This window comes from Lissotriton vulgaris, chromosome 2_1, assembly GCF_964263255.1.
Source record: "Lissotriton vulgaris chromosome 2_1, aLisVul1.2, whole genome shotgun sequence".
NCBI lineage: Eukaryota > Metazoa > Chordata > Amphibia > Caudata > Salamandridae > Lissotriton > Lissotriton vulgaris.
Window position 1 is genome coordinate 178862569 of NC_141687.1, and position 24020 is coordinate 178886588.

A 24020-nucleotide genomic window follows, 5' to 3' on the forward strand; every position below is an offset into this window, starting at 1 on the left:
TGTCGACGCGCGTTTCGGCGACCAGCGCCTTCTTCGGGAGCAGCCACGTATTACCTATAAAATATAAAAAAATATACATAGTAGATACTTATAAATATATTTTGAAAAAAGTTTTAGAGATACATAAATGATTATACACAAACTTTTATGTCGAACTATCGACGTCAGCAATTATAAATCTCTCATATTTAACAAGCAGCAAAAGACTAACTAGAATATCTGGGCGCCTCCACACTCCGCCGCCATGGCACCTCTGGAAGTAGGGGTCCCTCAGGGGTCTATTCTTAGCCCCCTGCTCTTTAACATCTTTCTGGCCCCCCTTGCAGAGGTGGCGGAGTCGTTCGGCGCTCAGATCGTGTCATACGCTGACGACACCCAGCTCTTGTTCACATCTGATAAGAATGAGGTGTTTGACGGGACTCGCATCAGAAGCTGCCTAGAGGCAGTATTTGGTTGGTTCAGAGGACACGGCTTAAAATGCAACTCCGACAAGTCGGAGCTGCTTTTCTTTGGCTGCGCCACTGAACCAAATTGGAAAAGCTGGTGGCCGCAAGACTTTTTTCCTCCTGCAAACGCAAGTGTCAAGGCAAAAAATCTAGGAATCATTGTCGACAATGATTTAACCTTTGGGCCTCAAATATCCTGTCTCTCGGGGAAATGTTTCGGGATCCTTCGGATGCTCAGAAAATTTCTCCCCTTGATCTCAATTAACCATCGAAGGGTCATTGTTGAAGCACTTGTTGGGTCTAGATTAGACTACGCTAATGCCCTCTATCTAGGACTCCCCAAATACCTTGTGAGGAGACTTCAAGTAGTCCAAAACTCAGCTGCCCGGGCTATCTACGGGCTCCCTAGACGCGCTAGTGCCTCAGACCTGTTAAAGGAACTGCACTGGCTTCCTATAGCCAAGAGGGTCCTTTTCAAAAGTCTGACGCTGACCTTCAAAGCCCTTCATGATATTGGCCCTAGCTACATCAGGAAACGTCTTGCCTTTTACAAACCTAACAGGGCCTTGCGGTCCGCCTCTTTGTCTAAAATGGTTCTTCCGACCATTAAACGCGCCAGACAAGGCGGTCGCTCTTTTCATCACTTGGCTCCTTGTGCCTGGAATGAGCTTCCCCTGTCCCTTAGACAGATCCCCAGCCTGATGTCTTTCAGAAAGGCTTTAAAAACTTGGCTCTTCACCAGATAAGCCCCCGCCTTTCCTTATGTTTTGCAGTTATGTTGCCACCCCCGAAGGACTTCTTCGCCAAAGCGCCGGGACACTCCTTCTGGAGTAGCTGTTGCGCTATAGAAGAATCCGATAACATAACATAACATAACATAACATAACATAACATCTAGTCTTATAAGTTTCTTTATCTCATTGCTCAAGGTCTCCTTATTGCTGATATCACCTTTTAAATAAAATCATGATGATACCTACACAGTGGGACTTTTCCCAGTTTCCAAATATAGAGGGTTTTTAGGTAACTGAAGCGATTCTGTTATTAGAGAGTGTATACTTTATTTTACATTGTAGTTCCTTGATAAGAGTACTTACTAAGTCGCAGAGTATGAACAACTCAAAAGACTTTGGTTTCCGCTTTTCATATAATTAGAAGAAAGCTCTCTGAAAAGATAAATACATTGTATATAAGTACATTTGTTTAATACTGTCTTTGGTAGGGATACGATAAATTCTTGGGGCAATTGGATGGTTCTCTTAGTTGTTTATGATTTCCTAAATATATTGTATTGTGTTTTAAGTTATTGGTCTTCCTCGAGCAACATTCTGTCTTGTTGTCCTATTTTATGAGAAAAACACTATTATTGATTTTAAGTCTTCTGCAAGAAACCATATATATTATTATCCTATTTCACGAAAAATAGACAAGGGATTTATCAGCAAAGGATGGCAATTACTCTGGTAACACTCTATCATTACTCAGGTTGTCACTAATGACGCCAGTTAAGTGATTATAGAAAGCGGTTTACCTTATATTTTAGTGATTTTCAAAAGACGTTGATTTTAACTTGGGACGGCCTTCAAGATATGCAAAAAATGCAGTCCAGATTGGATATAGCGAAAAATATAAAGACCACAGATATTCATTCTTTAAAGAAGTAACTATATTTTTCCTCTCTCTTTTTAAAATTATTTTTTTAATCAAAGCATGTCCACGATCGCAATTGAAAAGTGACTAATTACCTAAAGCACTCGCATTGAATCGCTGATATCAAATGAAGTTAAGACTCTATAGATCTGTTAGTTGACGTCTTATGCGGTTTCACGATGTTTACCAAACGTAGATAAAATCTGGGAAATGGAAAAAAGGTAGAATGCCTTAAGAATATATTTATCTCTTGGACAGGCTAACAGAAAATGGAGACAGTCCTAATCCTTCCATTACCTGAGGATGTTAATGTTGGCACGTGCCTCCTGGTATGTGAACAAATACACGAATACACGTACTTCTAGAAAGTTCAATAGACGATCCGCCTGATGTGGGGATAGTAGATTGCTGTAGGCAAAATAATGGCGAGCGAAGACATATTTTACAAAAAGTCCTAATTCATATGCATGCTGAAACTTCAATTTGTGAAGTGATGCTTACCTCAAGATAATAATATAGGTAATGCAGACATTTCTAGATGTTCTAGAGAACGATCCTCCCTATGTGAGGATATTAAGATACTGTAAAAGATAAAAGACTAATTTTACGAAGGATTCGTCCTCGTCTAACCATTAGAGGCTCGAACTGTGCAATGCACTGACGCTTACCTTTTAATATTTAATCGATGACACAAACCAGGGGCAGCTAGCAACGTATCTCTTGGTGAAAAAAGTTTAGCAACTGCTATCTGGCGTTTGGCTTTTAACTAACCGTCGGTGAATTAGGGAAGCTGCGCCTAATTGGTCATGTGGCTTGTTGCAGTGAAGCGATTAGACTGTAAAAATCGATAACAGACTTTCAAAAAGGGCGAATGGGCCGATCCGCCATGATACTTGTAAACAACAGACTTCCAAAAGAGACGACTCGGCCGATCTATAAAAATTTTGAAATAAACAACGGGCTTATAAAGAAACCAACACAGAAAACCCCGCATGGTGGGAGCTTTATAAAGATAGTTGGCAAACCAATATCGTAGCGATGAGTCTAAACACTTACGAATACATATGATATACTAACATATGGGAGGTAATTTGTGTCGTAATAGTCATCGGCATAGAGAGCGGACTTCTACATAGTAAATATTTGATGAGAGCAGAAATAGAACAGATATTTGAGTCTTGATATTTAGCACCCTGCCTCATCTTTCATAATCTTTAAAGGGTATTAATACAAAGAATATAATTCAGGAACGATGATAAAAATAATAAAATATTTTAATTTGAAAAGAGAAAGATTAAGGGAGATTTTCTTACCTACATACAAAGATGGAAAAGAATGCAGGGATCATAGGGCCTGTACAGATATCTTAAATTTAGTATGCCGCATTCTCACCCATATCTGACTTAGTATGGAATTATATGCCCCATTGTGAAATATACCAATGTAGCAGCAATCCAAATTTCATAAGGAGTCAAGATTGGGGATATTGTCTTATATATATACATATATCAGAATATCATTAAAGGTGTCATGTAGGGACGCAGTTCTCATTTCAGTGAACGTCACAGACAGACAGATGATATATATATATACATATATCTATACTTATCAGAAATAAAGATAAGGATTAAGTGTCTATAGCATTATAGTGGACATGCCAGTCTATCTGAAACAAGACAGTGCATGCTGGAAAAAGTTGAGCCTATCAGATCATTGAGGAATTCTGCTTACAAGGGCACAACTGAGGGGAGGATGGCTTCCAAAACATAGCTCAATTTCACTAAAGAAGATCTTCTTTCGTTTTGACTGATGTGAAAAATTCATGACTGAACACCTCATACAGTTAGGCAAGGACATTGGGAAGAACATCTTCAAAACAGAGATTCAACGGATGCACACCATAAAACAGAAATTTAATGGAGAAATGTGAAGACCTGGAGAACGGATCCGAAGAGATGAAATCAGAGAACGCAGTATTAAAGACGATGACAAAGATCTCCTTGAGTTTATCAACAACCTCTTCAAAGCAGTGTTGAAAGAAGGATCTTTCTGTGGGCATTTACAGGCTTCTTATGATGAGTCGGAACAACAGGAGGCAAATGGTGCAAATGTTGTCTTACACACTTAAAGAAAGAACTCTACAGAAGGACGGATCACAAGTATGTCATGGACAGCTATCTGCTCTGCTATCACGAACTGGCACCACCAATGCCAACCAATAGACAACAGTTAAGCATGATAATCACTGAGCTCATTGTAAAAAGTTGGATATGTGGATGGATTTTCTTAATGAGGCTAAAGTGTAAGTGGAACAGAAAAGAAACAGATGTCAGTCTGGAAAACAGATGCTCTGGCTTTTTAAGGCAGCTACGACAGAAAATGTTTTGAAAGGAGACAGACCGAGGCATGGAAGGAAAAATGAGTTATCATGAAAGTGTTTGAGAGGTCAAAACCTAAGGGGAAGAAAACTGATGACTGAAGGCTCATAGTGGAGTGGGCTAGAAGAAAAGAAAGAAGGGTGAGGGCTGTATAGCATCTCCAAGTAGTTGGTTATCTTAAGGTTCATAACATTGGGAGTATATTAAATTCACTGATGGACTTTTAACCAGAGCAACATTAGATTACATTTGCAGAGGCTCATGATTCACTCGGGGAGAGTGATTTGGTCTTGAAGCCAGAGACACATCAAAGTATAGCTACTGAGACTTCATGGCTGGTAATAGGTAAGATGTAAATTCCCTGGTCCTCCCACTAACGGACAAAGTGAAACCCAGTAGAATTAAATTAGAGAGGAATTGTGAGCTGGTAATTCCACTTATGGAATCTAAGTTAGAGGCCCATAACCATTTTGGTTTTGGTTTGAAGTTGAATTGTTGGGAGAGAGGGAGTCTAACCCAAGATGCCTGTCTATGGATTGTGAGTGGAAATGAGGGATGGCAATTAACTGTTAAAGAACTATCATTCAATTCACTTCACTCATGGATTGACATCTCAACTCTCCTAATAAAGAGTAAAAGTGTAGCCACATTTGCAATCCCTATCGGCAGGTATCATATTTGCCACATGGTACATGTTTTCGAAAAAGACCAATTTAGATTGGAAAACACAGACTTCCCCACTCACTTTGTAGCACCGGCAAGGTTGCAGGTGTGGCAACAATGTACCTCAAAAATTATGAATAATATATTGTTTTTAAAAACTTTATTTATAATTTTGCAACAAAAAAGTACAGATGCTACAAGTCAATTATTAACAAACAAAAAGGAAGACACTCAAAAGAATGTGAACAGAATACATGTAGAGGGGAGGGTAAAAAACAAAGAGGGAAAAGCAGTAGCAGGGAGGCAAATGTAAAACACAAAAAAACAAGCACACTAAAAATAATATGACACATCAAATCAATGCAATGCAGACGAGGGGCCACCTACCTCACGAATACGTCACAGCTGCGGTAGAGAAGGCACCAAGCCTCACACCTCGGTCACCATCCTGGTCTACAGTTAAGAGATATTCTGTAAGTGACTGCCATATGTCTCTAAGTCTAGAAGGTATAGGCTGTAGTGAAGCTCAGAGTTCTCTAGTAGTGTCACAGTGGGACATATCTTTTAGCCAAGTGAGCAGAGCAGCGTAGGCCCCAATGAAACGCCACCTGTCTTTTAGCTAAAAGCAGTGCAATGACAGTGAAGTGCCGTACAGCATGGGGCATGGTTTAAACATAGTCAGAGCTAGGCGTAAGGAAGGTATGTGCAGATGGTAGTGGGATAGTCTAGGGAAATAAACCATCCCTGGGGGGGGGGTGTTTAGCCAGGTCTTGGCTCTCTGCTGGAAAATCAGCCATTATGGATTTGGAAGATTTTGTGCACTGTGGACAAAATAATGCCACACTTTACAGGATGTGGTCATCGCCTTGAGGAGTTACCCTGCTTCCGTTTGGTCAGGAGTGAACTGCTGCTTGACCCAGAGAATTTTGAATAAGTATCTTGAGAGGGGCAGAGTCCTCCAGATCTGCTGCTTGAAACTGAATGAAGCAATAAGTGCCCTTCTGAGAAGATTTTGCTGTGCATAAAATTCTAAGGCCTGACCTCTGAAGACTGCACCATCTGAAACTGCCGCCCTGTGGATTATCTTGCTGGAAAATAACTAAAGAGTGGACTCCTTGAAAGCTATAGGATAAAAGAGCTCAACTGGAACATCACCAACTAAATCTACACCTTGGAGACCCATCAGTGGATTTGAAAGGGTTTTGTACCAGTGGATTGTGGGAACGGAAGTCCTCAACCTTTCAAGGACCATCTTAGAGCTTCCAGACCCTTGGAGTAAGTTTGAGACACTTTGGGACCCCTTGAGGAACTTCAGGAAGAAGTTCAAGAAGTTTGCGCCAACTTTGAAAAAAAAGCTCCATAGAGGGACCGACTCAACCTGGCCAGCCAAGCCACCTGCCTTCAACCCGCGAGCTGGCCAAGCCACCCAGGTTTGTCCCGCTAAAAGCTCCATAGCTCCAACTTCCAGAGATCAACCGGGACTAGAGAAAATCTGAAGCCGACAAACCCTCACCGGATCCAGCTACATGAGGAGCCTCGAGAGACCCCGCGAGAAAAAGCTCCAGAAAAGTTTCTAAGTCTGTTCGTAGAAAAGTCGACCGCAAGCAAAACCGAGAGCCAAGTCGCCTGCCTTCCATCGCGTGTGGGCCTGGATTCCTGGGTTGTCCCGCTGAAGTAAACTTGAAATATTTTCCAAGTCCGCTCCAGGGAAGTTCACCGGGACCTCGTCACAAGTCAAGCTGGCGAACCCTCACCGAATCCGAACTGGCTGGGAGCTTCAAGGGGCCTTGAGAGAAAAAACTCCAGAAAAGTTTCTAAGTGTGAATGTAGAAACTGAGACCGGGACCTGCCAGGGCTGTAGGCGCTCTGGGCTCCAACGCGCCTGGCCTGAAACTTTGACTTTGCCCCGGTATATCGCGAGCAGGTATCACAATATGGTGCTATAATCTTCGAAGTGCTATATTTTAATAAATCTTTGAAAATTCATATCTCTGGTTCCCTATATTGGATTTTTGTTGTTTTGTTGTCATTTTAAAGATACAAATATTTCCTATTTCAATAAATTAGTGTTGGATTTTTAATTATGTTAGGTGTCTTGATTATTTACTGAAATGGTGTTTTTAAATGCTTTACATACCTGTCTTTGAAGTTAAGCCTGTCTGCTCGCAGCTACGTTACCAAGGGTTGAGCATAAGAATAATTTTCTAAGACCTATGCTGGGTCCTACCATGTGTTAGTGGCCTTATTGCCAGTGGCAGACCTACCTTTGCCCCAACCAATAACCCACATGCCAACAGGCTAGCAAAGCGGAACAGCAGTCATGGGATGCACAGTGGGGGAGGGGTGAACAATGCTTTGGCCTTGATTTGCAGCTAAATCAACACAAGCACCACAGCTTATATGGCTCCAGGAGCCCAAGCAGGGAGGAGCCCGGCAGCCAGCCGGAAGGCATACTGCACCAGTGGGGGTATGAGCCGCGCTTTGGGGTTCCGGAGTAAGCAGCCAGCAGGATCAATGGCAGTACCACGATCGCCGGGCCCCGCCCTCAGGCTCATCCATGGTCCCTGTCCCCAGGTACCTCCGAGGGTTGTGTCAGGCAGGCTGCAGTGGCGGGCTCAGGCAGCCATTGGTAGTGGGTAGTGTAGCTGTACCAGCAGCAGCCAATGGGAGATAGCGAGGTCAGCAGCGACCACGCTTTAAAGACAATTGGTCCCAAGGCATAATAACAAGGAGATGGAGCCCATGGACAGCGGTATAGGAGCGTGGTCCCTGGAGTTTCAATGCTGTGCAGCCATCTTGTTTGCCGTCTTGGCCATCCCCCCCACCCCCAGTTTTGTATTTAAGCTTGTAAAAACCCAGTGGGACAAATATATGTATCATAAATAAGTCAGACCTGTTCGATATATGTTGCATAGACGTTTCAGTTTGGTCAGTGTGTACACTTCATACAAACCAGCACAAATTCATTCAAGATTTTCTTGTGAATAGTAGCTAAATTAGTTCATGGATAAATTATTGAAAGATTCTACTTGAATGCTGATATTAGTACCTCCATTTCTGATAACCTGGCTGCTATTAAATAGGGACTATGAAAGAAATGTGACCAATATACCCTAGTGTGTAGATAAACAGATTAAGGGGCTCCTAACCCAGCTCTTCCCAGATAATCCCTGTTGTATAATTCCAGAGTTAATTTCTAGGTTTGGTACACAAAGTGTATCAATCCATCTATATGGACTTGTAAAGTTCGGCTAATTACCCAACAAGGTATCCAGGCGCTTGCAGGTCCTGGAGGCTCATTCAAACAGCTAGGTCTTTATAGGAAAGCATGGTAAAAGCAGTGAAAACGATGTAAAGGGAGGAAAAGGCACGCAACAAACAGGGGAAAAGCAAGAAGACAGTGAAAACGGGGCAAAAGCCAAGAGAAGACACTTAAGAAATGAGAAAGAAGCACGGAAGAAAGTGAAAATGAGGGAAAAGCAAGAAGGAATATAGAAAACATGGGGAAAAGCAATGAGAAAGCATTGAAAATGAGGGTAAAGCGAGGAGAATGCACTACAAAATGGGGTGGAAAGCAAGGAGAAAGCATTGAAAACTAGGGAAAAGTGTGGAAAAGGCAATCAGAAAACAGGGGAAAAAGCAAGGAGAAATCAATGATAATTTGGGAACAGCAAGGAGAAGGCACCCACAAAACGGGGGAGAATAGCAAGGAGAAGACAGGATTAATAGCGATGCAGCAGTACAGGGAGAGCTGGGCCTGGAGCTCCATTAGGTAGGTCCTGCGAGGTAGGTGGTAGGCGGGAGTCGGAAAAAAATATGGGTGGCAGGCAGGTGCAGCAATCAGGGGAAAACAAGGAGAACGCAGTGAAACGAGGGGAAAGCAAGAAAAAGGTACTACAAAAATGGGGGTAAAAGCAAAGGGACGTGTCCTTGGAGGAGGAAGGGGCACTAGGAGGGGGTGGGCAGAGCTGGGCATAAATTGGGAAAAAAAAGAGCAGCAGGCGAGAGCGGCACTCCAAAAAATGCTAAAAGTGAAGGAGAAAGCAGTGAAAATGAGGGAAAAGCAAGGCGTAGGAACTAAAAAAAAACGGGGAAAGAGCAAGGAGAAAGCAGTGAAAAACAGGCAAAAGAAAGTAGAAGGCACTCTGCACTAGGTATGGCCAATTTTCCTACTTAATTTAGTACGTTGTAAACTCAGATACAGGTACCGAATATTTTAATACAGCATGGGCCAGATGTAGGAACCCTAATACCGGTCTGTAACGGCCGAAATTACCGAATTTCGGCCGTTACCGACCGGTATTAGGCATTTGGGATGTAGGTGGCTACATTTCAAATTCGGTAATTTACCAAATCAGTATTTCAGAATTCGGTAAATTACCGAATTCTTAAATACCGATTTGGTAAAGTACCGAATCTGAAATGTAGGAAGCACACAAGTGAGTGCTTTTCACCTGTAAGGATTTGTTTTTTACCACCAGCTATAAGTTGGTGGTAAATTATGAAACCCCCCCAAAAAAAGCAATTTTTTGCATTTAATAACAGTGCCATGTGGCACCCATGCACAATTCAGGGGTGCAACAGGGTGTCAAAGTGACACCCTGTCACCCTTGAAAGTTTCCCCTCTTTTACCGAATCGGTTAATGTGTAGGCCCATAGGAATGAATGGGAATTACCGAATCGGTATTTACCGATTCAGTAAATACCGAATCATACCGATTTGGTAATACTTACAGAGTAATTACCTCCATAGCATTTACTGATTCTAAAATACCGAATCGGTAACATTTGGTATTTTAGAATCGGTAAATGTGTTTACCTACGTCTAGCCCTAAGTGTCTCATGTACATTTGCAAGTATATTCATTCGACGGCCATTTGGTTGTTGAAAGAAACCATATGTTCTTTGGACATTAAAATAACTATTTTAATTATAACGAGGAAACATTGATCTTAAATATAAATTCTAAAATTTGTTAAGTATTCATTGGATAGCCTTCAGCCTATCTACATTTTGAAAATGTATTAGAAATATGTTCAGTAGTTGCCCAGCAAACTCCTGTTTCGCCTACTGGATTGGGCACAGACCTGGAGATTTTTCAAGGCTGTAGATAAAATTCAAAGAAAGAGGAAAACAAGAAGGAAAACAGAATGCAGGCCTAAAATAAGTTTTTTATGTTCTTCATGTTGCTGTCTAGTTGTAATTGGAAAATACTGAGCCTCCAAGACATGTCTAACCCCATGTTCTCTTTCAAAAAGGGTAACAACCTCTGCCATCACCTAGTTAAAGCTGCACGTCCCACAGAGAAGAGTAAAGATCAGCCTGAAATGCTAGGTGTGTGTTGTGTTGGTAACTTTGTAAATACGTTGTTGGCACAGACCATGGTTAGACTCTGTTGATGTTCTAGAGTCTTGGGTCTGTGCCGTGTTGTTCTTGGGGGCAGTTGGAGGCTGGTCTTGAGAGTAATCAGATGCCAACTGGTGGTGCTGTTTTATCCTGCAATAAGCCTTTGTTTCTTTCATCATTTGGAGTATGACTCATCTTAACAGTGTGCCCCCGCTAAGAGCGCATTACAAGTGCAATAACTGTTCTGCATGTCAATTTACCAAAGGCACAAAATCCATTAGACTCAATGGCAAAACACACCATCAAGTTACATTCTTCAATTGTAGTACCAAAAACGTGTTGTACTGCGTACAATGTCCGTGTGAACTCACTTATATCACTAACCACCCAATCAGTTAAAGCCAGAGTTCTACAGCACAGGTCAAGGGTAAGATGCACAGTACTAGCCGCCCCACTTGTAGAAGACTATCAGAATCTGCAACACACGGAGGACGACATCCAGTGGTCAGTACTTTTTTTTTAGTACGGAGGGATCAGAGAGGATGCACTGTTGAATCATCCTGAACAGGATAGAGCTGTGGGTCAGCCACGTGAGGTCTTAACAACCTAAATGCGATGTAGGCCCTCATCTAATATGACACTCTCTGGCCACCCAGTGGAACCATACCCTTTATGTCACTTATGGGCCATGCATTGTGCAAATACACCTGTCTAGTTGGCCAGCCGAACATCTGCTGTATCTTTCTGTGTGCGTGATGACGCTATATATGGATACTGCATACTGATCTGTAATATGATCTATTTAATAAACGCTGGTGATATATTTTCTTAATTGATATCTGCTTTTCGACACATTGATTGATATTCCTGGTCTTGTCATACTTCTATTAGTCGGTGTGCCCGAGCTGGTTTGTAACAAGTGTAACTGTTTTCATACATCACAAGCACAATCAATAAAAGGCACTTGACTTCCTACAGCCGGTCCAATCAGTTACTTATACCACAAGCACACACTGTTTAAATAAATATCCACTGGACCTTGGGCTTTTTTGCACTCTTCCAACATGGTTGACATGGTCCTTAAAAATACCATGTGACTTGGTGTCATGGTCCCTCTATTTAATCCGGAACCTCGTCCTACTTCCACAAACTGAAAAGCATATACTGGTCACATTCCAGTCAACTCGCACAGCTTCTAGCAACCGTACTCTTCAACTGCACCAGTAAGCGGTATGTTAGGCGCTTCAGACACACCCTGTCCAACCAGGCGCCTTTCCTATTCTCTTAACCTCATGCTATTCATTTGTTTTGCCCTCTGTTGGAAAGTGGGTTGTTAGTAGTGGTAAATGTAAGTCTACCACTGGCAATAAGACCACTAACACAATATAGGGCTCAGTATAGGTCTTAGAAAATTATTCCCATGCTCAACCCTTGGTAGCTTGGCTGCGAGCAGGTAGGCTTAACTTCAAAGACAGGTATGTAAAGAACCAATTCAGTAAATAGTTAAGATGCAACACACAATAAAAATCCAGCACTAATTTATATCAATAGAAAATATTTGTATCTTTAAAATGATACCAAAACTAAAAGAATCCAATGTACGGAACCGGAAATATGAATTTATAAAGATTAAGCACTGTATAGCACATAGAAACCTACAGCGCCTGTAGGGACATCTGGTTGCGCTAGACTGGGGCAAAGTCAAAGTTTCAGGCCGACCACGATGGATTTACAAGTGTCTTTTGCGTGAGAGGTAACCATCTGTTGCACACCAGAGGAATAGCAGGTGAGTAAAGTAGGTGTCCCCCTGTGACTCTAACAAGTTGCTTCTAGGCCCAGCTGGTTGTGGAGATCGTTTGGATATCTTGTGGGTCACTCGTTAATCCTGCTGGTAAAATTGCAGAGAGTAAGGCAGGTTGTGTAAGCTCTGCCTCCGTTGTGGCATAAGGTATCCTTGTGTCTGGGTAGTACCAATGCCTGGTGAACCCGAACTGAGCCACCAGATAATATACATGAAAAGTTTGAACCCCGAACCCACCGTATGGCAGCGTCAGTGTGTGCCAGCTAATCCTGGGTTGTTTACCTCCCCATACGAGATGTTATAATGATGTGCGGAGTGTTGTGAAAGAGGAGACAGACAGTGGTATTGGGATATTGTGAAATGGATAGCAGTATCTGGGGAGTACCACCATTTTAAGTCTAGTTATTCTACCTGCCATCGTTAGTTGCAATTTCAGTCAGCACTTAATTTGACTAGCCAACTTTTGCAATGCTACTCCAAAGTTAAGCCACACTATCTGATCTGGATCTCTGTGTATGTGTATCCTCAAGTATTTTATGGAGTCCTCGCACCGTACGAGCGGGTATTCAGTGTCCGCTTTCAGAGTGCATGGGGGCTGGGAGAATATTTTGGACTTTCCCCAATTTACATGTAGTCCGGACAGGGCACCATATCAGGTTACTTCCCTGTTTACTGGGTCCAGATTGTCACTTGGCTGCCACACATATGGAATAATATCACCTGCGTACAGGGTAATAAGAAGCGGGCCTGTTTTTAATTGAAGTCCTCCATGGAGGTGTCTCTCTTGCAAGTGGCGTACTAAGTCTTTAGTGCTATGACAAACAATAAAGGCAAGACAAGACAGCACTGCCTGGTCCTTCGTGTAGGATAAAATGCTGGTGTTAGTGTCCTGTTTAAGCAGGTATATGCTGTAGGTTTAGTGAATAATAGGTTGATAATGGAGATGAACCCTGATGGAATTCCCATTCTCCCTAGCGTTGACTGTAAAAATGGACATTCTAGGGAATGAAATGCTTTTATGGTGTCTAATAGTGCTACAGCAGCTGGAATAGTGGGCAAAATTCTGTGGATAACTGTAAAAAGCATAGATAGGTTCATGGCCGTGGATTTGTGTGGGACAAACCAAGAATGTGCAGGTGATATAATCTTGTCCCATAATAAGGAAAGTCTAGTAGCTAACATTTTGGAATGTGTTTTATTATAAAAGTTCAATAGGGAAATTGATTCGATATGATCCACATTGTAGCGGATCCTTCCCTGGTTTAGAAAGCAGTATTATTATGGCTTCACCAAAAGTGTGAGGAAGTACACCCTTCTCCATTGCTTCCTGATAAATGTCTAAGAGATAAGGAACAAGTAGATGTTTGTATGCTTTATAAAATCTGCCTGAGAATCCATCAAAGTCAGGTGCCTTTGAGCCGTCCATGCCGTCTATTGCATGGGTGACCTCCTCTTCCATGAAAGGCTCACTGACAAACTGCCTGTGTGCTGAATTGAGCCAGACCATAGCCACTTCGTCTAAATATCAGTTGCAGTCCCCGGTTGCGCTGGCTGTACACAGCACTGTATCTTGTAAGCTGAGTGTATCTGACACATGTGTGCCATCAGGCCAATGGAGGGCCCATATGTATGACTGGCCTCTGAGAGGTTGTAACATGCTTGCAAATATACACCCTGGTGTTTTACCCTCCCCATATCTCCTCGCTGCCTCATATTTCCCCAGGTAACGTGTTTCCTGGTCTGCTGCTTCGTGATATTCTGGCAACAATGCAGATAATTGTTGTGTATAGGTCGACAGAGGGTGTGCTGCTGTGTTTCATCTAGCTCCAAAAGTTGTTTTTCTAACTGAGATAGCATGTATCGTAGATCTTTCAGGATACCAGCATGTTTAGGTATGCAAATCCCTCTTAGGTAAGCCTTGAAGGCCTCCCACAGTGTAGCCCAGGGGTTCACTATTATTTTCTCAAAGTATCCACTATTGCCAGTCGCAGTTCGGCCTTGAACACTTCGTCCCTGAGGGCCATTTCTGAAATTCTCCATTGTCTCGCCACTCCACCTGCCCTAGGGATACGCAGTTTCACCAGTACCAGCGAGTGTTCTGACAAGGTGTATGGTAAATGCTGGACAGAGTCAATCCATTGTCTTAGACTGGGTGCTAGGAGCCACTAGTCTAAGCGGGTCCACGAGTTGTGATATGCAGAGTAGTGCGTATTTACTGCCTGCCTGGAGTGTAGGTGGCGCCAAGTGTCCTCTAAATGGTATTCTTCCCTAAGGTCTGCTAACTTGCGTCTGAATCTAGGCTTAGCGTCTGCTGTGTTTGCCGTGCTGTCTCATTTGGGGTTAAGCAATAAATTCAGGTCGCCTTCATGCATACCTGTGTTACCTCCATGCGGTTAAAAGGTCTAGGTAAAAATACGGATTGTCCATGTTTGGTGCATATACATTAACTAGCAATATGCTGTGATCTAGCAAGTAGCCCTGCTCCTCAGTGTCAGCCCTTATTGCCGATGGGCAAAATGGGATGCGTTTGTATATCAATGTAGAGATTCCCCTAGTGTACGTGCTGTAGTTCACAAAATAGCAATGGGATTCCTAGCCCGTGGTAAAGGTGGGAGGCACACTGGATGGTATATGCGTTTCCTGTATAAAGGCTATATCTAGTTGGTGATGCTGTAGATAATTAATTACCTGTTTACTTTTACATTTATTATTTAGCTCCTGTATATTCCAGGACGCTAATGTGACATTTGCGAAAGGGCTAACTCTATCCTTAACACTCATTGTTGCAGCAAGAGGTTGGATAAAAACATGTACACATTGCAGCATGTTATGAGACTCATTTCCAAGTAGAAGTGTCTGTGGTTTAACCTGAACATTCCCTACCATACCCTCCGCCTCTCATCCCCCTATCCATCACTACGGGGAAAGCCCATATCCCAAATCCTGCTTTTCATCAAACTTAATAATGTTTCCAACTTTGTAACTAGATAGTGGGAATATACTTGGGTGGTGGCAACACCACGCAAGCTCCTCCTTTACTGCATAGATTGTTTTAGCCTAATACCCTGTCATGCATTGGATGTTAAAATCTGTTGCACCGTGCAGTGACGCCTTTTAGTGCCAGGCTAATAAAGTCTTCTAGTGCCATTGTGGTGGGCCAGGCAGAACTCAGCTAGAAGAGAACAGATCCGCACTGGCTCCTGAGTTGAGTCGGGCAGTGATCTTACAGGAGAGACCAATTTCCGTGTGCTTTCGGTCTTTGATAGAGTTTGACCAAAATCTTACACCGCTGTTGGTGTGTCAAAGATCTGTGATGTGCCGTCCATGTCCACTCTTTTTCATGCGGGGTACATTGCCAAGTTCCGGAGGGTGGCCTTTACTCCAGCATATTTGCGGCGGGGGTCCTGGACCAGTGTGTTGAAGTCAAGGTAGAGGGACACTGATGAGCACTGCCAGTTGAGAGGTTACTTCAGTCTGAAAGCTGTGTCTATGTCTCGAAAGTTGAGGAGTCCGGCAATTATCGAGCGGGAAGGTCAACCCATGTTCGGTCAGGGTCCCAGAGTACGATGAGCTCTTTCCACTAGGAATGCAGGAGAGAAGGACTCACAGCCAAACAGTTTAGTGAGCAGTTGTTCCACAAACCCATCTGGGCGACCTGTCTTAGTGGTCTCTGGTATACCTAGTACACAAACGTTGTTGCGCCTACTTCTAAATTTTAGATCTTCATTTTTTATGGCCACTATCTTAAGGTGCTTTTCCTAACTTTCCAGTCTTTTGGTCGTCTGAGCCTAACCATCTACCCAATCGGCGATCCTACTGATCCAGCGGTGTACCAACAACAATGGATACTCCTCTACCATATACTCACCTGGGCCCATAAACACACACACTGTTGTCAAAGTTTCTAAATATTTTCCACAGTTTTCAAGATGAGTTATTTAATACTCCTAACTAACCTTTCACTGATCAAAAGTTGAAATAACATAAACTAACTGTTCTTTATTCGATGTACGTAACCACAGACTCGAGAAAGTTTTAAATCTTTATCTAAATTTCAAGCGCGTGTGAACCATGTCATACACAGTTCAGTCATCATCATTCTTTGGAGAGAAAATGCAATTAATTCATCAAACAAATATAACATGCACTTACTCAATGATCAATGTCTAAGGAAAGGAGAGGATAGAGAGAAAAGAACATCTGCATATAATATGAAAATATACTTACCAAGAATGGTGTGAAGACCAACCCCCTGGCCAAAGTGCTGATAAGGACCCCCCGGGATAGGGCTGGAGACAAAGACTTCAGGACAGGAATCAGGACAGGATAGATTACCTCTCTAAAATATCGACGATTGCGTCACACCCCTCTCTGACACTCTCTTCTTCCTCAAGATTCTTCAGCGATCCCGTTCAACATCTATGTCATCGTTCCAGATTGACTTCCAGTGGACATGCGCAGTCTTCCTTTTACTCAGCTTACTTCAATTATACATGAGAGGCTCAAATACGCACTAGTGATAAAGTCAAAAGATATATGTTACTTTCACAAATAAAATGGTCGCACTGTATACCACCCACCTCTACTCCAACGGCGTACAAACAACAACAGATACTCCACTACCATATACTCACCTGGGCCCATAAACACACACACAGTTGAGTAAACCGCTGGAGTCGAAGTTTATAATTTATTTCCACAGTTTTCAAGATTAGTTATTTAATACTCCTAACTAACTTTTCACTGGTCAAAACGTTCTTTCCTCTGGTCAATGAACCATTTGTTGAACTAGTTGAGGATGAAAAATAACATATACTAAGTTCTTTATTCAATGTAAATAACCACAGACTCGAGAAAATTTTAAATCTTTATCTAAATTTCAAACACGTTTACCATCTCAAATACACAGTGCAGTCACCATCATTCTTAGGAGAGAAAATTCAATTAATTCATCAAACATATATAACATGGACTTACTCAATGATCAATGTCTAAGGAAAGGAGAGGATAGAGAGAAAATAACACCTGCAAATAACGTGAAAATATAATTACCTAGGATGGTGTGAAGACCAACCCTCTGGCCAAAGGGCTGAAATGGGTCCCACGGGATAGAGCAGGAGGCAAAGACTTCAGGACAGGAATCAGGATAGGATAGATGACCTCTAAAATATCGGCGATTGTGTCACACCCCTCTCTGACACTGTCTTCCTCCACGAGATTCTTCTGTGATCTTCTTATCTAACCCAACTAAATTAGAATTGAAGGTTCGGGATTCTACTCTTCATCAGCATCTCACAGCATCTCACCCATCATCAGCATCTCCCACTCCAAGCTCTCAGCAGCCTCTGTTCTTCTGACTAACTAAATAAAACTATCTCAATTATACCTTTCGTTCTTCATGTTCCACCCACTAAAGTTTCAATATCGTAAAAATACAAAATCTAATTGGTCAGGCAAAGGGGGAAGATCATCACACCATGCTAACATGTCATCAAAATCAGTTCGACCATTGTTCACAAACCCATCCCCTTAATTGTTATTCATAATTTTATTTCACTCCAGCAATCACATTTTATTTGCAACATTATTTTAACAGTCTGAATACAAGTACACAGATAGTTGAACTTTTCAACATTCGTTCCCAGGGTATAATAATTTGCGACCTTGGCTCGTGTTCAACATCTATGTCATCATTCCGAGTTGACTTCCAGTGGACATGCCCAGTCTTCCTTTTACTCAGCTTTCTTAAGTTATACATGAGAGGCCCAAATAAGCACTAGTGATAAAGTCAAAAGACAGATGTTACTTTCACAAATAAAATAGTCGCACTGTTTACCACTCTCCTCTACTCTCTCCCAGTTTATTTATTAGACATATCCCTTGTTAGCTTTAGTAAAAAAAAATTGATTTAGTTCAAACGAGCAGATGCCATGCACACGAGTCTTCAAGACTCCATTTTAGTGTCTTCTGTTCATGTGCAAGAATTTCTCTCCAAGTGATAGCTCGTCATACTGCGTAGATGCAGTTGACGCATGCGCAGTAAAGATTTCTCTGTTTAGAGAGGTATTAGTCCTTCGTTAATGTTATTCTCATTAGTAAACACATAAACAGCTTCACTAACCTGCATATTCATGATCAACCGAAATGGAGGCCCCAAGAAAGTAAGGAATGCGATTTATGTGGCGCAGGAAGACAAGACCTCATCCATCTGATTTGCATTTGTCCTGTTCTGAATCGGGAATGTCTGAGTTGGCTAAAGGCCAAGTTCAAGGAACATGGAATTTGCACCTGTCAGTCTGCGATCGTACAAATCCTATGCTCAGTGGATCCTCAATTCATTTGCAGAGCAGTCGAATTTACTGCCAATCTTGAGAAAAAGCGAGGACTATTGGCAAAGACTTGAACCTGCAACATGATCTCCTTATCTATGTGGCTGAGCCATGGTCCTTGACAAGTTTATCCTGAAGTTTGAATGATATTTTCATTTTATAAATTGTATCTTTCATATAGCAGTGATAACTCCCTGCTTTTTAACACCTTGGCTGCTAGGGATATTTTTCTCCTGTGCTGACCTTTGATGTTTACCCATTGTTCATGACGAGCTCAGCTCGTCATCAGCACAGCTCCACTGTGCCTCATGAGGAGCTGAGCTCGTCATGAGCATCGAAGGGGTTAAACATTGTGGTATTTTATATTTTGATATGGTTTTTATTAACTATACAATAAAGAATTCACTCTACTGCATATTTATGTGATGTGCATTAGGTTGACACTAAACAATTTTAATAACTAATTAGTTAGTTAAAGGAGTAGATTGCTCCGAGCAAGTCTCTTTTCTACGAGTCCTTCCTCCATCACTACCTTCTGCTGTGTTGAGACACCCCTCATGATGGTCTAGGCGCATCCCCAGTACATCCAAGCATTTGTCCAGAGCGTCAAAGCGGGTATCCAGGGCCTTGAAAACCTGGCATGAGCGCTACCATGAGAGCATCCGGTCCGGCCTGCGCAGTCGTGTTTGTGTCTGGGGCTCCTCCACCCTCCGATATATCTGGGTCAGTTGTTTCTCTGGCACGTTTGCGCTTGTCAAAGTTTAGTTTGCTTTGCTTAGAGTCACCATTGACCATGACACACCGGTCCAACAGAGCACAATGTGTAGCTGGTTATGATTGTGGAGTGTGCCACTGGGGGTGAGCCCTGGCGAGATGTTTGTGCCGTCCTGCGCTAGTGGTGGCTTGTTGAAGGAGGTCTAGGGGGTGTCTCGTTGTGTGAACCCTAGCCTGATTGTAGTGACTTCAACTTCTTCCTAGCTGGCTAGGGGTCTAGTCTCAGCCCAGCTCCGTCCTCTCTCTCCTGCCCTCTGCTCCAGAGTCGTGTTCAGCCGCAAGAGCTACAGTCCATGCTGTTTGGTAAGGGGCTCCGCGTGAATTCAACAGGGCCCAATTCTGACAATCCAGACCCATGGGCAGCAGTGGGCTTCAAGCTCCACGTCCCTGCAGCCCAGTCTGGCCCCCAATCAGCAGAGCCCTGGGGGGAGTCCTGCCCAGCCTCCCCCAGGCTCACCCATGTTCCTTGTCACTATGGGGCTTCCGGGGCCGATGAGGGAACGACCTCCGGGTCTGGTGGCTCAGTGGACTAATGCATCCACTGCAGGGGCCTGTGTTTGACCTCATGGTCATAGGTTCAAATCCCGGTAGGTCCACTCAGCCTTTCATCCATCTGAGGACGATAAAAGGAGTACCAATGAGTTGGGTAACAATAAACATCTGTTATTCAGCGCCAAGAGACCTTGTTGGGGTGAATGTGCACTTTACAAATAAACATGCTATGTATGTGTTATGTTACCTAGCTCTGGTGTCGACTAGGTGGGCACTCCTCTGCGTCTCTCGCTGCAGCTTCTGTCTCATTGGCCGCATGCACCGGGCCTCTCCAATCAGCACCCTGGGGACCACCTGCAGCGCCTCCGATATTCCTGGCCTGATTCCCTCCGGCAGTTAGACCACACAGCGTGGGGCAGTGCAGCCCACCAGAGCCTCTCACCCAGGTGGGAAATGTCTTCCCTCCGATGTATCTGCATGCCCAGCCGTGAGGCCTCTGCCAGCGCTCTGTTCTCCAGCAATGGTAAACGGTGCCAGTTCCGCAAAATCTGTGATCCCTGCTGCAACTATAGTAACTGCTGCACCTTCCGCATTATTTTATATGATGATTAAATGACATGCATGATTGTTCTTAGGGTGAGTTCGGCAGATTGGCCACGACCCCTTTTACCTTCTGACTTAGAAACTTTTCTGGAACTTTTCTTCCGGGGTCCCTCGAAGCGCTCAGCCAGTCCGGATTCGGTGAGGGTTCCCCGGCTTGCCTTGAGATGAACTCCCGGTCAAACTTGTTGACGTCCGACCTCCGGAGCTTTAACAGCGGGACGAACCATCAATCCAGGCCGGCTTGCGGTTGAAGGTGGGCGGCTTGACTCTTGCGGTTTGTCGCGATCACCTTTTCTACATTTGAACGTAGAAACTTTTACAGAGCATTTTCTTGCATGGTTCCTTGATGATCTTCAAAAGGCCGGATTTGGTGACCGTTCACTGGCTTTGATTTCAGCCAACTCTCGGTCAAACTCTGGAAGTCGGACCTCCAGAGCTTTTCAGTGGGGCGAACCTGGCCGGCAGGCCAGCTTGTGGTTCAGGGTCCCCAGCTTGGCCGAGACCGCCCTCCTCGCCATCACCGAGGACATCCACAACCTCAACCAAGGCAACACAGCAGTTCTCATCCTCTTGGATCTATCAATAGCTTTCAACACCATCTAATTTATCTATCACGTGTGGGTCTCCATCCAAACTTTGCGGAGTTTCCGTTTCCCAGGGGACAGTGTGGTCATACAGGGGTAGCTCTGTAGTCAAACCTTCATCAAGAGTCCTGCCCTGCCTTCTAACCTGATCGGTCTCGGTCCCCAGCTTGTGCCACAAAGTTTGGATGGAGACCCAAAGGAGATAGATAAATTATCTGCCACACACATAAGGAGCAGCTACTCTGCCCTTTTTTCACTGACAGGATAGAGAATTCCATTGACTGCTACCTAGGGAGACCCTTAAGAAAGTCCGGGACCTTTATGGCCGCATATGGACTGAAACATGTTGGCACTAGGGTCTTAGGACCATAACACTCCTACATTGACCCTATTTTTATGTAGTTTAAAAACCCTGACAGACCAATAATAAAGGGAAACCGGGGATCTGTCTCAGGTTTTTTATCTGTAGAGTCCCCTTGGTCTTCTATAACTTCAAAGAGCTCCCAACACTGCGGTTGAGCCTACCCCGACTTATAGGCGTCGGGGTGACCCGATGATGAAGCATGACACCACTAGGGTGTGTGAGGGTAACTAAACAAAAAGGAATTGCTACCTTGCTCACCTACTGGTGAAGTTTCACGATCTCCCTTACACTTCATCCTTCACGTCCTCACACTTTAGTGTCTTCGGTATAATCAGACACTCTTCACTTGGTGAGGGTTGGCACTTCTATAATGACTTTGAAGATGGCTTTCCACCTAGCGTGCTGGCATTTAACCCACTGAGTTTGACACGTTGGATTTTGTAACTCTTACCACTGGTTACATTGTCTTACCTGATTGTGGTGATGTTTTCCAGCCCCTGTCCCCTGGTCCACCTAGACTTTCCACTGACCCTGTGGAATATATAGGTGGACCAGTTGATGTTATTTTTCCACTGCTTCAACCTCAGGTTGCAGTTTGCCATACAGATCAAAGCCATGGCATCTTTCAAGGTAAATAATTGTTGTGTAGTTGTTTTAAGGAGCAAAAACCCAGTAAGAGCAATCAAGGCATTTGAATCAGTAAATGTTCTTCTCAGCCTTCCAGTTGAATCTGGCATATCAATCATCTGAAATGTAAAAATTATTTTCATAACGGCAGATACAGAATAATGATAGTTTGGATATAGGTTTTGTGATATATTGCCCTCCCGAGGTGTCTACAGTTAAAACTACACTTTGAATTCATAAATCCTGCTCTCATATGGTCACGACCTTTTTCTACATTGTCACTTGCAGCCTGTTGAGATTATGATAGAGAACTACTATTGTAAGATCCTTAGTGGAGTGCTGTGGCTCACTGATTAGAGGCGGAAGACCCGGAAGCAGAGAACAGCTCGGGACCAGGGTTCAATTCCCGACGCGGCAGGGTCGTGGACCAGGGTCAGCGGACTTGATAATTCTCGCCTCGGTGCCTACTCTAACCAAGGATCACACTCGGAAACTCTGGGCATTAGCTTGCCTCATCTCTACAACGGCCCCCCACATTCGCCGGGGATGCCTGGTTTCACCTTGAAGATACCCAGTAGGGACCATCTCACAGGGATAGCCAGGACGGGTTCCCCAGCGGTCTACAGCGCCACGACGCCTCAGGGCAGAAGTGCGCTTTTCAAGACACTTCATACATAGATCTTAAGTTATGGTTATCACAAAAAATGTAAGATTAAAGCATAAGTCCAATGGTTTATGGAGGATATCCAACTAGAACAAGTTGAAACATACAGGTACTTGGGAGTATTATTCAATGAGAAAGGAAACTTTCACCCACAAAAATTGGATATACAAAGGAAGGCAAATGCTTTGACGGCAGCATTCAGGATACTGCAGAAATCACTAGGAAATCTTACTTATCGTCCCCTTTTAAAGGTTATAGCGGCAAAACTCCTCCCTACTCTTACATATGGTAGTGAGGCATTAACTGGGAAAGAACTAGAACAAGAACTAACCTCTCCACGGTATAAGTTTAGTATTTAGGTAATGTATCCATTATACAATAATTAAATCAACATTGTCCCAACAACAGAAATTTAAAAAAAAGTATATTCCTATTTATTCATTATCATATCCCAAAAGATTATTTTTTATAACAAAAAAGCATCATCATATTATTCAAAGCAATAAATTCTGTACAACAATATCTACCAAAGCCCCAAAAGAATAACCAACCATATTCATTAATTCAAAAAAATCATACCAAACATCAAGTACACCCATTCAACACCACAACTCAACAGCCATACCATACCAAATAACAATGAACAAAAACATACATAGAATCATATACATATCAAAGAAATAAGAAGCATTTCGGAAAAGGACCAAGTGTCCACAGATCCTTCGTCAGGGCGCAATGGATACCATTCTTGGTAGGTTTGATTTATTACTTTTTTCTTTCTTTCACAATGCAAAGTTCATTGGTAAACAAAAACAGTTCTTTGAATCTATGTAATTACACGCAGGGGGCTTAATTTTCGAAGAAAATTCCAGAATCGAAAATGTAATCTGGAATTCTGAGATTCCCAGATCTACTGATATTGGACGATCTTCGGTATTGGGTAAATTTTTCTTAAGGGGTAATGTGCTATCAAAGATAGCACGCCATCATACCAATTAGGGATCTTGGTACAGTGTACAGAGACGGTCAACAGATGTCCGACTGAGGGCGTATGTTATAGATGTCCTAAGGACGGCTATACATCCACTAAACTGCCCGCCCAGATTTGGCGTATACAGAGATTTAGGCAAACACAGGGCTCCACACTTGTCTATCAAAGCACACGAGCCAAGGACCAGAAGGGGGGCGGCCACAAGCCCTCGTATACTCGACCCACTCAACAAAAATAGAAGCAAATTGTAAACCAATACGTCGTCCATGGGAAAGATACTGTGACTTTAAATAATGCAGTCTCAAAAA

At 43.1% G+C, this 24020-nt stretch overlaps 1 protein-coding gene across 1 annotated transcript in view; it reads left to right on the forward strand.

Moving 5' to 3' along the window:
* Positions 1-24020, forward strand: part of STX1A (syntaxin 1A) — a 443582-nt gene that overhangs the window by 321311 nt on the left and 98251 nt on the right. The gene's annotated exons all lie outside the window — the stretch shown is intronic.